The sequence below is a fragment of the Atheta coriaria genome, unplaced genomic scaffold (genome assembly GCF_025399875.1).
Source record: "Atheta coriaria isolate IRGN ID8LTWV9N9 unplaced genomic scaffold, Caltech_Dcor_3.1 hic_scaffold_4_pilon, whole genome shotgun sequence".
NCBI classification, from domain to species: domain Eukaryota; kingdom Metazoa; phylum Arthropoda; class Insecta; order Coleoptera; family Staphylinidae; genus Dalotia; species Dalotia coriaria.
This window is the reverse complement of record NW_027045446.1, coordinates 5,353,534-5,366,526: the sequence shown is the minus strand read 5'-3', so window position 1 is coordinate 5,366,526 and position 12,993 is coordinate 5,353,534. Positions and strand designations below refer to the sequence as shown.

The 12,993-nt window shown below is 37.5% G+C and overlaps 1 long non-coding RNA gene across 1 annotated transcript in view; it reads left to right on the top strand.

Moving 5' to 3' along the window:
* Positions 1–12,281, top strand: part of LOC135790382 (uncharacterized) — a 40,291-nt gene extending 28,010 nt beyond the window's left edge. The window contains exon 3 of the long non-coding RNA XR_010547741.1: positions 9,070–12,281. This is a non-coding gene — a long non-coding RNA (uncharacterized lncRNA). The remainder of the gene's footprint in view (positions 1–9,069) is intronic.
* The last annotated feature ends 712 nt before the right edge of the window (positions 12,282–12,993 follow it).

The following is a 12,993-nucleotide window of genomic DNA, read 5'->3' as shown; positions in this document are numbered from 1 at the left end:
ACTCATTAACACGAAATTACCTAGAGATTTAGTGCTCAAAGTGTTCGCATACTTAATTAATTGTTTGCTCGGTATGCTCATTGCATTAGGCTGATGTTGGTCTTCGGCCTTGCCTTGGCTTTCGTCTTCATTTACATGTTCCTTGCCAAAATTTGCTCTTGCCAGCATGGGCGTTGGCTTTTGTTGTATTTGTACAAAGGATTATTGTGAATTAATCTGCCGATAATAGTTAGTTTAAAGTAGGAGTTCCTGCGAATTCCGGAATGAGCTGAGGTGGGAACCTTTGAAAGTAGGAAGATATTAAGCTGTATATACGACTGTTACATCCACCAAGAAATGTGAAATTAGGGAAACTATTCGACTATGGTCTTACGTAGGGGGGCAAAACAAAGATTCGAATTGTTCTAAAGATGCAAGGATGCAAATTGGAGGCGGATGGGAAGGAAATCCATGGAGTGTAGCAGACGGTCAGGAAATGGATCATTAGCGGTCGCATCTGAATAAATGAAACAACCCCTCTATGCCCTAGGTCCTAAAACTAAATGCTATAAACTTTTGGAGTAATTAGAAGGTATTGTGAGTTAATTTTGTTTGAATTTTTGATGTTTTGGGAATTCTTTACAGGAAAATTAATTTTTGGCAACAGTTTACATTGTCTAAGGTTTAACGAGTGCCAATAATAGCAAAACTTAAAGGAAGTCCGCCTGAAGTCGAAAGTCTTTGCCCCCGGCAACCCCAGGGAAGCAATCCCGACCCTAGCGCAGCTCTTCGAAAGTCCTACAAGTTTATAGACCAGTCCAAGTCGCTTGGTGTGACTGTTGGTCCGCTGGGGCAATTTCCGCAAAACTCATTAATTAACCCGTAGCGCACGCCGCCGCTGCCGGATGATAGCATGTAATTGAAATCGGGTTCTAAATTTTTAACGAAGGCACGGACAGAAAGAGCGATGGACTGATAGGGTCTCGCTCTGCATGCTAACGCATGGAATTCGAGGAATGGAGAAATCATAATCCGACGCCAAGGTGCGCTGCGTTTGCACCGTCCGTTCCGACGCGGATTAAATTTCCAATTTGCATACTTTTATGCTCTTATACTCTTAATCAACATGCGCTGCACCCGGACTCGTTATATTATGACATCACAAATGTATATCTAAAGCCCAGTTAGTCTAAAGTCCGTGCGCAGTGAAAAGCAAGCTACCTGTGTATTATCCTTTTGAATCGAAAAGTGGGAAAAATAGAAAAATTAAGATCGGATTAAAGATAGGAATTTAATGAGCAAACTTCACGGAAAAACCGAATCAAATCACGGTTTAACGGAATTAAATATAATCGGGTGGATTTATTACATAAGTATTACCGCACAGATGAATACAAAATGAGGCGAAAATTTTCCACCTTAACAAAATTGTATGGCATTTAGTCTGCGATTTACAAATTTCACTGGCTTAACTGGGTTTTGCGGTTATTTGGTATTCCCTGAAAAATCTTATTCCATTATAGCGATTTACAAAGATTTGATATTAGAAAATGTGCAAAATTCACTAGCAGGCGTGCGGCATTGAACTTTTGTAATGAGAAAATGCAATTTGCGTCGCGGATCTGATTAGACGTCGAGCGCTCGCCTCGTTACGTTTCCACGTCGAGCTACGCTGGTACCACTTCTCATAATTCCGCGTTATGAAGCAATTACTTGCTAATTTTCGTATAAATCCGAAAGTATATTGCTTGGCTGATGCCGCGCTTCGCGTAGGCGCGAAAACAAACATTGCGACGAGACTGGAACGGAATGAAAATGAATGAAAATCGAATTTCTCCATTCCTCGTTTCACGGCCGATGCGGAAAACTCAAGTTGGCTTGAGGATTCAATTCACATTTACAAAATGGTATTCCAGTAAACTAGAACAGGATTTTAGAATTTCTGACTTTTCAAATTGACTACGATGCAAATTGAGTCTACAATTCGCAATAATTGACTAATTATCTTATCCTACTATAGGTAAAATTGATTTTTAGAAATAACAATGTATTTAGTATGTATTTTTGTACCACATTGTTATCCAACGTCATCTCTGTAATTAATATCGTTGAATAGAAAGGTGCTTATTATGCAACTGCTCTTTGCAACAACGACTACAATGTCGATTTCTCTAATTGCAGAAAATTTTATAAATCAATAATGATTTCGTGACAAGCCATCGCATGAAAATAAAAACCGGTGGAATAAACACGCTTTATGCAAAATTCAGACGTGTGCAAATAATTGTCACAATTCTCGACGATAGGGGCTTCCTTTTAACCGTTTCACGAGAAAAGGGTGATGATTGGAAATAAAATAAACCATGCAATTTTTTCCATTACACTAGAAATTCATTGCTGTAGGTCTCAATTATTTTCTGCGCAACTTCATTTATTCTTAGATTACTTCTGGATATCTGATAGTTTTCAAGGGCTTTGCCCTCTGCACGTGTTCCTTCTCATTACCTTACGCTGGAAGCAACCAGCGACTCAATTTGCCAATGATTATTAGACTTTAAATAGGTATATTGTAATTATATACATCAATCAGTAGCACTTTGAGGCGCACGCAGAGAAGCGCAGCGCGAGGTGAAGACTGATGTTGGGATTGTGAGGGGAAACTGTAATTGCTCCCTTCTTGACAACCGCACGTCTACAATTACTCTTAGTTTGCTAATAAGGCAAATTGCCATCGCCTCTTCCAACTCATCATCAACTACCGAGAATATTCAAATTGATCAAAGTGGTGCCTCGTATATAATATTAAATACTTTATCATGCAGGTGTTGGATATAAAATATAAATGGTGAAAAATAATTCAATAGCCTAATGGCTAATACACAAATACATACCTATCATAAAAACTAGTTTTGAACAATAAATCTTAAAAGATAAAAAAAGCTAAGTACTATTGTTTATTTAGAACTGAACACTCTGTTTAAATTGAAGCTTTCAGTAAAGTGCACTTTCGCATAAATTTACTTGTTGCCCGCTGCTCCAGTTCCTTGCATCATTACATTCTCCAGTCCTTGTAATCATGCCTTCCCGAGACGCAAAGATAGTGTTGCTGCACTATTGCATCCGTTGCATTCAAGTCATAACCATCAGCAAAACCAATAAATGTTTAACCAGAAACATGAAACTGAAGAGTTGCGAGGCTAGCCTACAAACATGTCTAGCAAAAAGTGTGCCTCATTACGTTGTTACTCGTTACGTGGCAGCCGCGATCACGCTTGAAGATGCATGTAAACCGCGTAAACTTCCACCTTTTGCGTGTACCACATAAAGTTAACAACCGGCATTAACAATCAACTAGACGCTCACGATTGAATCTGACCTAAAACCTTTATCAGAATCAATCAATATCAATAACAAGCAAGCAATAAATATTTCTTCCTTGATCGGAAACCTGATATTGAATTTCATGTTTTTTTTGCAAAGATAAAGTTTTATTAAATACTAAATTAACTTTACGACCATAAGATATGCGTAGAACCAATAATAAATTTTAATATTTAGCCCAATATTGTTTTTCGTTTTATTATATCACGACTGGGTCGTTAAGCCTTCACGGCGTATTATTTCTTCAATTTAATAGACAACTTGTTGCTTGTTTACCATCATTACCATTATCGTCGTTCGGGAGCGCCCGAACCAACGCTCGACGTCCTCTTATAGCTTATTAATTAATTTGCCGTTTTTCATCGCATTTATATCATCGTTGAAATAATCTTATCTACGCTCGCAGCCTGCCTACCGTGCACCACGATTGTTTGTCTTTCGATCATCCTCTTCACTTCTATCTCATTTCTTCTTTTATTCTTCTGTGCTTATCCTGCGATAGCAGTAGTATGAGAAGTTTTTTTTTTAAAAAGAAAAGCGATTTATTAACCAATTAAAAATTATTTTAAATCTCCAAGTTGTGCTTTTATGAGATTTGTGCAATTCTGCGTCTTGTTGCAGGTACGATTCGGTGTTGCTTCATTTGGTCTTGACTGTGCAATGCCGTGGCGATGTTTGTCGTTGTTGCTTTTTCACTTTCTGCATCCTGGCGGATCGTTATTGTCATTCTAATTTAATAACGTTTTTACAAATGCGCACATTCAGTGAATTGTATAGAAATCGTGAGCTTTCGCAGTATTCTCGTTCAAGTTTTTGCCTTCACATTGACATTTTCCTCTTTTTTCGCCGGGGCATTGCGTCTAATTTATATCGAAGGTGCCTTTTCAGCATTCGGTCGTTGAGCACGAGCGCAGACCGTAGCTTTTCGCCGTGCGTGCGAGAAGATTTTCCCTCGGGCGCGGCGCTTGCTGCGATTTGTTTGTTGTTTTGCGCCAGCGTGCCGAGCGTGATTGCACATGCGAGCGAAAACGTATTTAAGCGCAATGTTAAGAGGCATCTCTGGCGCATAGTCTCATCCGACTGAATGTTAAAACCGCGCCAATTTTACCGTTTCATTTCCGCGCTAGACTGGATTTTCCAATCATTTTCTTTGACTTTATCCACAATCCAAAATACATACACGCGTAGCACTTGAATTTCTCGCCGCATATTTTTAAATTGAAGAATCTAATATCGGATGCTTTTGTGTTTGCAATTACGTTTCTGATTGGAATTGCAATCGTATGCAATTCGATTCAAGCGTGGAGAAAATGAGTCCTCTAATTCACTTGTTAATTTAATTTTCTCTAATCTCAAACACCAATCCGACCATTTGACTGATTTGCAGTTTGTATTACAACACTGCTTCTACGTCCATATATTTTGTTATTAATATGTTGGGCCTGTGGATGGAAAAAAATAAACAATGCAACGATTGTTACGAAGACTGAAGACTAATAGCCAATTACCTGTGCGGCATACGAATACTCGCGCATATGCAATCCGCAACGCAAAGAAATATTACAGGATGTCATAATTGTTATATTAGTGCATTTTGTAACTTGTAAACTGAAAGTTACTACCATTATTTCGACTCGCGGAGCGAGCAGGTCGCCGTCTTAATTGCCTGGTTTCACATAATTTTTTCGGCCTTCCTTTCCACACTTTTTCGACACACCGATGGGTTTGTCTTGGTTGTTTATAATTTCAATATTAATACGTGTGCGTATTTCGTCTTCACAAAAGTGGGCGCATGTTTGTACATTGCAATCAACATGAAATTAATGAGTCGACTCTGCAGTCGGTGGAGTTAATTCGACATTAATTTCGGTTTTTCGTAAAACGCAGAGTGTTGTCTTAATGTATTATTTATGGAAAGACCGATGTAAAATGCTCGCGCATTAATTTTAATTATGTTAAATTCTTTGTTTGACTTGGCGCCTTGCTCAGTGGGCAATATTAAATTGATTAACAAAGCAATAAAAAAACAAGATTCACAAAAGAAATACAAAAAAAAACGTTGTTGTGCTGACGCATTTTAATAATTCGCAAAACAAACATTTTAAACTTTTTAGTAAATATACACGTCGCGTTGATTTCAAGGTTGTCTTCACCGGCCGTGGTGGCACGCAACACGCTCAAAGTTATTTTTTTGAAGTGCTCGGCTGAAGATAAGCGAGTATTTACTCACTTTTGTGTGCATGCTAAGTGCACGCCTTGCAATCCGGCTTTTTTGCCATTTAATGCACTAAAAGACTTTGCACTCGATGATACTTTTTACTGGCTCTGACTGAACTGGTCTAAGAATCTGTTGACCTAATATAAAAACATTGTTCTTTTCCACCGTCCTACCAAACCATATACCAAAAGTAGAAAACCTAATGATTATTTGCTCGTTGTGCGAATATTTTTATTTGCCTTAACAGTTTGCATAGTTCATTTTCAATTACGATCATCGTTTATAATACACCGTATAATTAATAGCTACCATTATTGAGCTTTTATAATACGTCCGTGTTGCGATGTTATGCTGCAGACCGTTAGGCCGTAGCCATTCTCTTTGCGCGCCGTGTGCGCATAATGGCGAGCCGCGATTCGTCTCTCGGAGGCATAACGCCATCTCCGACTAGCACTAAAATCTAAAATTAATTAAAACACACGTGCGTGCGCTCGGCGTCGTCGCACCGCAACGTAATTGATAAGCAATTAAACAACCCAACAAAAAATTACGCGCCGAGAAAAATATCATCGGATACCGTTAATTAACTCGCTATAGAAAGACGAGACAAGTTGAATCCTACAACGCATATAAAGGCATGTCCAAGAAGTCTACTAAGTCACATACAAAGTAGCAGATTTCCATCATTCCATCCAAACTGATCGCAAACTGATGATCACGATCGCATGGTATCTACCGGTGATCTTTCTTCATGCAAGTATTTATCATACCCGGTGGTGTCCGCGTGATGTGAGCCGGTGTCTCTCGTCAACGTCTTGTTGCGACTTGACCGTTTTTTATGTTGCCAACATGCCCGCCGGTGGTTATTAATAAAAGGCACAACAAAATCGCAAAAAGTGCCGAAACGCACCAGCCGGAATTTATTATATTGAGTTCCGCCGCGCTGGCAAGCAAGTTTAATGTTTTCAAAAGTTCCGTAACGAAACGACCCGCCCGAGTTGGTCATGGTCAGTGAGAATCTGCCAGAGAAAATGCAAATTTTATACGCGAGATGCAGTTATAATGTCTTGCCGGAATAATATTCAGCTTGATTAAATGCCTAAATTGTGATTAAGACGCCAATGAGACGGCGCGAACTTGATGGACTCGATTCGAAACTGTCCTCGTTACGACGGCATTTCATACATCATTTTTATATCATGGCATTTGCATATAAACATTAAAAATGTGTTTTATTCGGTAATTTTTTTAAAAAACTAAAATCTTTATGATGAAATTATAAGTTTTAAGGCGATATTGAAGGGGTTGTTTGCGATATGCAAAGGTCGTGTTGATTTTGGTGATAACTGGCTTTCGCGTGTAACAATTTAAGCTCTTGGAGGGCAGACATGTAAGTGCGAGGCGCACGTCCGACCACAAGATTTGCCAGAGGTGGAAAGCACAGTCTCCGACAACAAGTGTAGTATTTGCGTGTTCGGGCATTCTCTAGCCTTCAATGCACCGACACGTGAGTGCACGGTTAAATCCAGCCTCGGGGGCAGACGATCCACGCTCTCGCCCGCAATTACCGGCGCGGAGACACAACTATTGAGCTGGGGCAGCGCATGAAGCGCCGCCGGCGTCGACCATCCTCGCATCCATTCCTCCATTCGACTGGTAAGCGCCGCGTGGAATCCGAAAACCTCGAGGATAAAATTAGTGCTTTGAAATATTAGAACCAGACCAGCACTTGTTTACCAGTACACGGGCTGTGGGTAATTAATGATTGTTAGAAATAAGTTGAAAAAAGTACAAAATCATTACAATCAAATACCAAAAACAATAGAATTGTAAAAAATGTGAACTTAAATTAAAGTAACTTGGATATTCACCAACATTTTGTGTGAGGTCTGAGTGTATGAATCCATGACAATAAGTTATCATCAATTTTCGTCCTCCTGACAGTTCTATATATTCTGATACATTTGTACACAATTCAGCCGATAATGTTGATATCCCCGATGAATATCATTAATTCACTTCATTTGCATATACTTCATCAGCGCATTCAAATTTATTTACGTATACATTAATTTCGTCAAGGCTGCACAAAAGATATCGATATCAACAGGCCCACAAATTTATTTTTATGCTTGTATAAAGCTTAATAAAATTCGTACCTGTTTACAGACAAAAATCGCAAACAAAGAGTATTCTGCAAACCATTTTATTTATAATACTTGGTAATTTAATTATTTGTTTAGTTTTTCTGCATGTTTAATGAACAAAGAAGGAATTGTGCCGTTGTTTGATAATGGTTCGTACGTAGCGTGGAATTGAAATTTTATTGAGGATGTCTAATCGATAAGATTATAAATTAACATTAGTTTTACGTGCGATCATTAATTATCCGGCGATTGTGCGCTCGGCGTATTACTTCCTTCCTTTGCCCGCCTGTCCCAAACGCAAGTGGGTCTATTTCCTTCGCCGGAATTGATATAGTCGTGAGACTCGTGATAGCCACGAGTTAATTTCATTCCGGCCTTTCTGTCTGTCACTAATTCACTGAGTTAATAATAAATTACTCAGGAATAACAATTGAAAATAAACGAAAAGTTCGTTTTTTAAAAACATGGAATTTCTTTTTTCGGTTTAATGGTTTTGCAACTTTAGCACTTGCTAAATATTGACTTGTCTGTCTGTCGCTGGTTTAAGTAGGCGTCTGGTCGATGTGGCGTCTTTATCAGATAGGAGGCTAACAGGATCCGTATAATTAAAGTTCCGCATTATGTATAAATATTTTTAATGCGTTCATAATTATAAGCTTTCGGGCGCTGCGGCAGAGGCGCGAAGACTCAAGACAATGAGTGGATGCACTTGCTGCTCATGTAGAGAAACGAAAAAGGACATGAGTCCATTTGCGGCGGCAAAAAACCACAACGACTTATTTCTGTGCATGTTGTGCGCGCATACAATCGTAAAAACTGTAAAATATATGAGAAGCATAAAAACTTTTGAGGAATTAAAAATGAAAAGTTTTTATTTATCTGATTATCAATCTTTTAGAAGTAGCAAAATCTAAAACAATTCATATATGGTTAAGTATAAAATTATACAGGTTATAATAAGATTTTTGATGTTAGTTTTATGTCTTGTAAAACTTTTGCCCCATTCTGTATGTTGTTTTTAGATAGTTTCGTGATAGCTCATCCAAGGTATAGGTATTTATTCGGAAAGATACGGTCTGCACTTTAGACGGTTTTCTGGTTAAGGGCAGTTATTAAGCTAATGAAAAGTGACTGGCCACAAAACGCAATGACAGTAATTGCGCGTCTTTGGCTTCTCGAATGAGATCGGTTCGGAAATCGCGCAAGGAGCACGCGTTTATTGCCCAGTCCGGCGCACTTGGCTAAAGTCACCAACCAAACACTACCTGGAAGCCATCTCTAAAAAACTAATGCGTATTTAAGTGCTCTTGGACTCTTTTCTAATCATCTTGTTTTTTGTTACAGATGCATTGATTCAGCGCGGCGAGCAAACAACAACAATCAACAACCATCCAAAAAAAGACTTCACAAACCATCATACGAGTGGATTTAGTTGAGTTGAGTTGAGCAGAGAGCAAATGACTTAAGTCATATGTGTGAAAATTAAATAAGAAAGACAAATCGAAGAAACATATGGAATGACAAAAAGTAAATTGTCCCTAATCATGATTAATTTGAATCGAGCCGATTGAAATTTATTGTGAACATAATTTGAAGGTGTGCGACACGGCGTGAAGGCGAAGTTGAAATGATGGGGTAATTTCATAAAGTGCTTGCGAGAGCTTATTGGCCAGATTGTATCGCGCGGTAATTTAGTTCGTTTGCAACCCTTAAATTCCAAGTGGAAAAAAGTCAACTCATCGACCAGTTGGCGCGTTTACTTTGCGCCCTTGATGACGGCCGCGCGGACTTAATGCACTTTCCGAAGGTGGCATAACGACATAACTACTTAACTGAAAGTGGCACCTAGAAAGTGACCGAAGAAAGTAAAACGTAAAAAAGTTTGATCGGTTACCAGGTGTCAATGTCGTGACCCAAGCAATTTCCAACACACGTGAAACAACTCAGTATTTACTTATCTGGCGATATTTGTTTTAGATTCTTCATGATTTTAATTTATTACTGTTTTCGGGCTGATTTAATTATTTGCGGTGGATGATTTTGGGCAATTGATGTGAAACAATTCGCGTGTGGTTTGAAATTTGCCATGAAATATTTGATCCCGCCGAATTAATTACCAACTAAAATCATCAAAGCCTCGACCATCACCGCGGAGAAAATTGCCGTTTAATTATTTGATGGAAATTAATCAGCGTTTTGCGCGACGTGCACGCACGTAAAATTAATTGAAACCTATCGGCGCGCCGCGAGTCGCGGTGGCTTATTAATAAATTCGACGGCAATTTATAAGCGCTTCACGGTCATTTAAATACATTTAAATCGAATGATTAGTCGCCGATATTATTAATTTCAAATATTCGGACGTCGGACGCTGCCGCACCGCGCTGCGCATTATCGCTCGTAAATCATCCTGTATACACTTTAAAACAACGCGAATGATATACGAGCATGGTGTGCACACTCGCAAAACATCGTTTACCAGAAGCAGGGCGACAACGATCATGCCAAGAAAGTAAAACAAAAAAAGTAACCGCATGAGAGAAACAGTACGAATTCTAATTATTAGCCGCAATCGATAACCGCAAAGCAATTAATTTCACCAAATCGAAACGACGTCGAATGGGGAACGCAATTAAACGTTAAATAAATTTAAATGAAATCAAAAGATCATTTATAATTCTACATTCCGTTCGATATCATGCCGTACACACTGATACAAGTGCAGATTTTCGTTCTCGTCGGATTATTTCGGAAAGTTTTATTTGAAGAAAGACGCGAGGTATGAAAGCGACGTTGCGGCGAATGTGCGGGAAGGCGGGAGGAAAAAGATTAATGTGATATTTAATAAAACGTTAAGACGTTCAGAACGACGGCCGTTTTTTGCATCGCGCCGAAAAAGTTTTGATTAATTTCACCTTTGCGAATGGACGTGCAGCGCGGAGGGTGATACTTTTCAACGCGTTGCAGCATGTGCGCGGCAAACAGAAGCTGAAACAGAAGGAAATATGAAAATGTTAGAATCAACGTCAAAACATAACAAATCTGTTTTATTAAAATAAAGTAAACTCACTCGGATATTAAAAGAAATTTTTATCAAAAATTGTTGGCAACTTGTAAAAATTTAAAACACTTAATTTTTAAAATTCAAACATAAAAATCGAAAAATTACAGTTTTCTCCTATCGTGTGTAACATACTTTACACTTTCATTAAGTGGGTACACACTATGTACATTGTATAAACTACATTTATAACTAATTGACGTTTATTTGAGTTTTATGATATTAAACTGTAAATTTTATGCACGTTACTATGATGTTTTCAGTAAAAACATTCCTTAATGGCAATTAGTTGCGATTTACATCCAAGTTTACCTATGAAATTCCTCATTAATTTCAACTGCCTGCACGATGCATCGAGTCAGCTCACTCGGGCGGCCACAATATGCAATTATGGCTTGTTTGACTAATTAATTAAATCACAATTTGTAATTATTTATCATAGTAAGAGTATTGCTAATTGAAACCAGCGCCATGCCGCTCACCTAACAGTATCAACTAATTAAAGCATCACAAAGACATTTACCTGGTCACTTCTATTCCATATTAAGTTAATGTAAATATTTAAAAAGAAAATACAGCGAGTTTAATTACTTCATGTAAAATAAAGCTAAATTTATCAAAACATTGTAAAGGATATAAACAATAAACAATAGAAATGCATTCATAAAGAGACGTAAATAAATGTAATTTTGTATTTGTATAATAAATATTATATATTAATAATACGAATTCGTACTAAACGAAGAGGTTTTATGTAATTTAAAACCCAGCACATTAAAACACTGAACATTAAAAACGAATAGAAAATAAATCTACAAATGGACTACAGATATAAATTTAACCCAAAGAAAGCGCTTAAAATGTTATTTTTCTAAATGTATGTATTGTTTACTGTGAATAAAAATATAAGCCCGATTTCTGAAGTCATAACCTAATTCTACATACGAAATAATTCACAATAAATCATGTGTACATCTACATCCTAATTACGAGCATATTAGCTTTATTCGATTGTGATTGATTTGAGTTATATAATTAGGTATAACAATAACTAGCAAAGAGTTCTGAATTCAATTGTGAAATATGATGAGAAAATGACGCACTGGATAATAAATGTTGCGCGATTATTGTAAACATGTAAATATATAGCTAAATGGTGCTGTGGTGTATATTTAATGAATAAATTCCATTTTCATTCAAAATCTCATTTAAAATGTACATATTACAAGTGAAGTTTAACTTTATTATAATAATTTGTGCAAAATCGTATACGCGCACAAAATATTTTATTCTAATTTGTTTGACTAATGTGTCTATATTCACGCCAATTTTTGTTGATTTCGTGTGTGTTTTTAATTAATTATCAAGTGTATATCGTTGCAAGCTTTATTCATTGCTTACATTTTAATCATGTTAATTCTAATGTTTATTAATTATATTAAGTGATTTTATTATTGAATATTGTATTTTGTGTAAATCAAATGAATTAATAAACCTTTTTACTTACTCTATAAATAATTGTTGATTATTGATGTTTTTAAGCCTTTTTCAGGAAGTTTTAGCTTTTGTGATATTATTAGTTTCCTAGTATTGCATCTTTATATCGTATTCAAATGGTATCCGGTGTGGAACGTTTGAAATTACGTGCGCTGTGCCGAGGGCTCGGCTCGTTTCTTATTCGATAAAGCAAGGCAAACCTGCAGCCGCTGCACACATGCATATAAATTGAGCTAATTAGGAAAAGGTGGTTGCACCGTCGCGTTGCCAGGACCTACAAACGGTTTTCATACCGAATGCTTGCATGCACCACCTTTATAAACCAGGATTTTATTGCTCAGAACCAAATGACCTCTATTATAACATACAATAGTAAAAGTTATAAATAATCATGAAAATTATATTACCTAATAATTATTTTTGGTTTTAAAAGCGTCTCTCTGAATAATTGTGATTTGTTGAACGTGTCTAGCACCGAGCATATAACAGTTAAGTAGATTACTTCACTCTGGACTATCCGGTGCTAATCCCGCTCATGCAAACTGGTATTTACTGGTGATTTGAAGCTTCCTGGTTATGCACGGCATTCCATTCCGTATCGGTGACGCGATATCCTGGCGCTGATCCTGGACGTTCCATCGAACGTTGACAGACAGATAAACAACGCAACTACCACGCAAACAATCGTCCACCGTGCATGACTGTAGGAT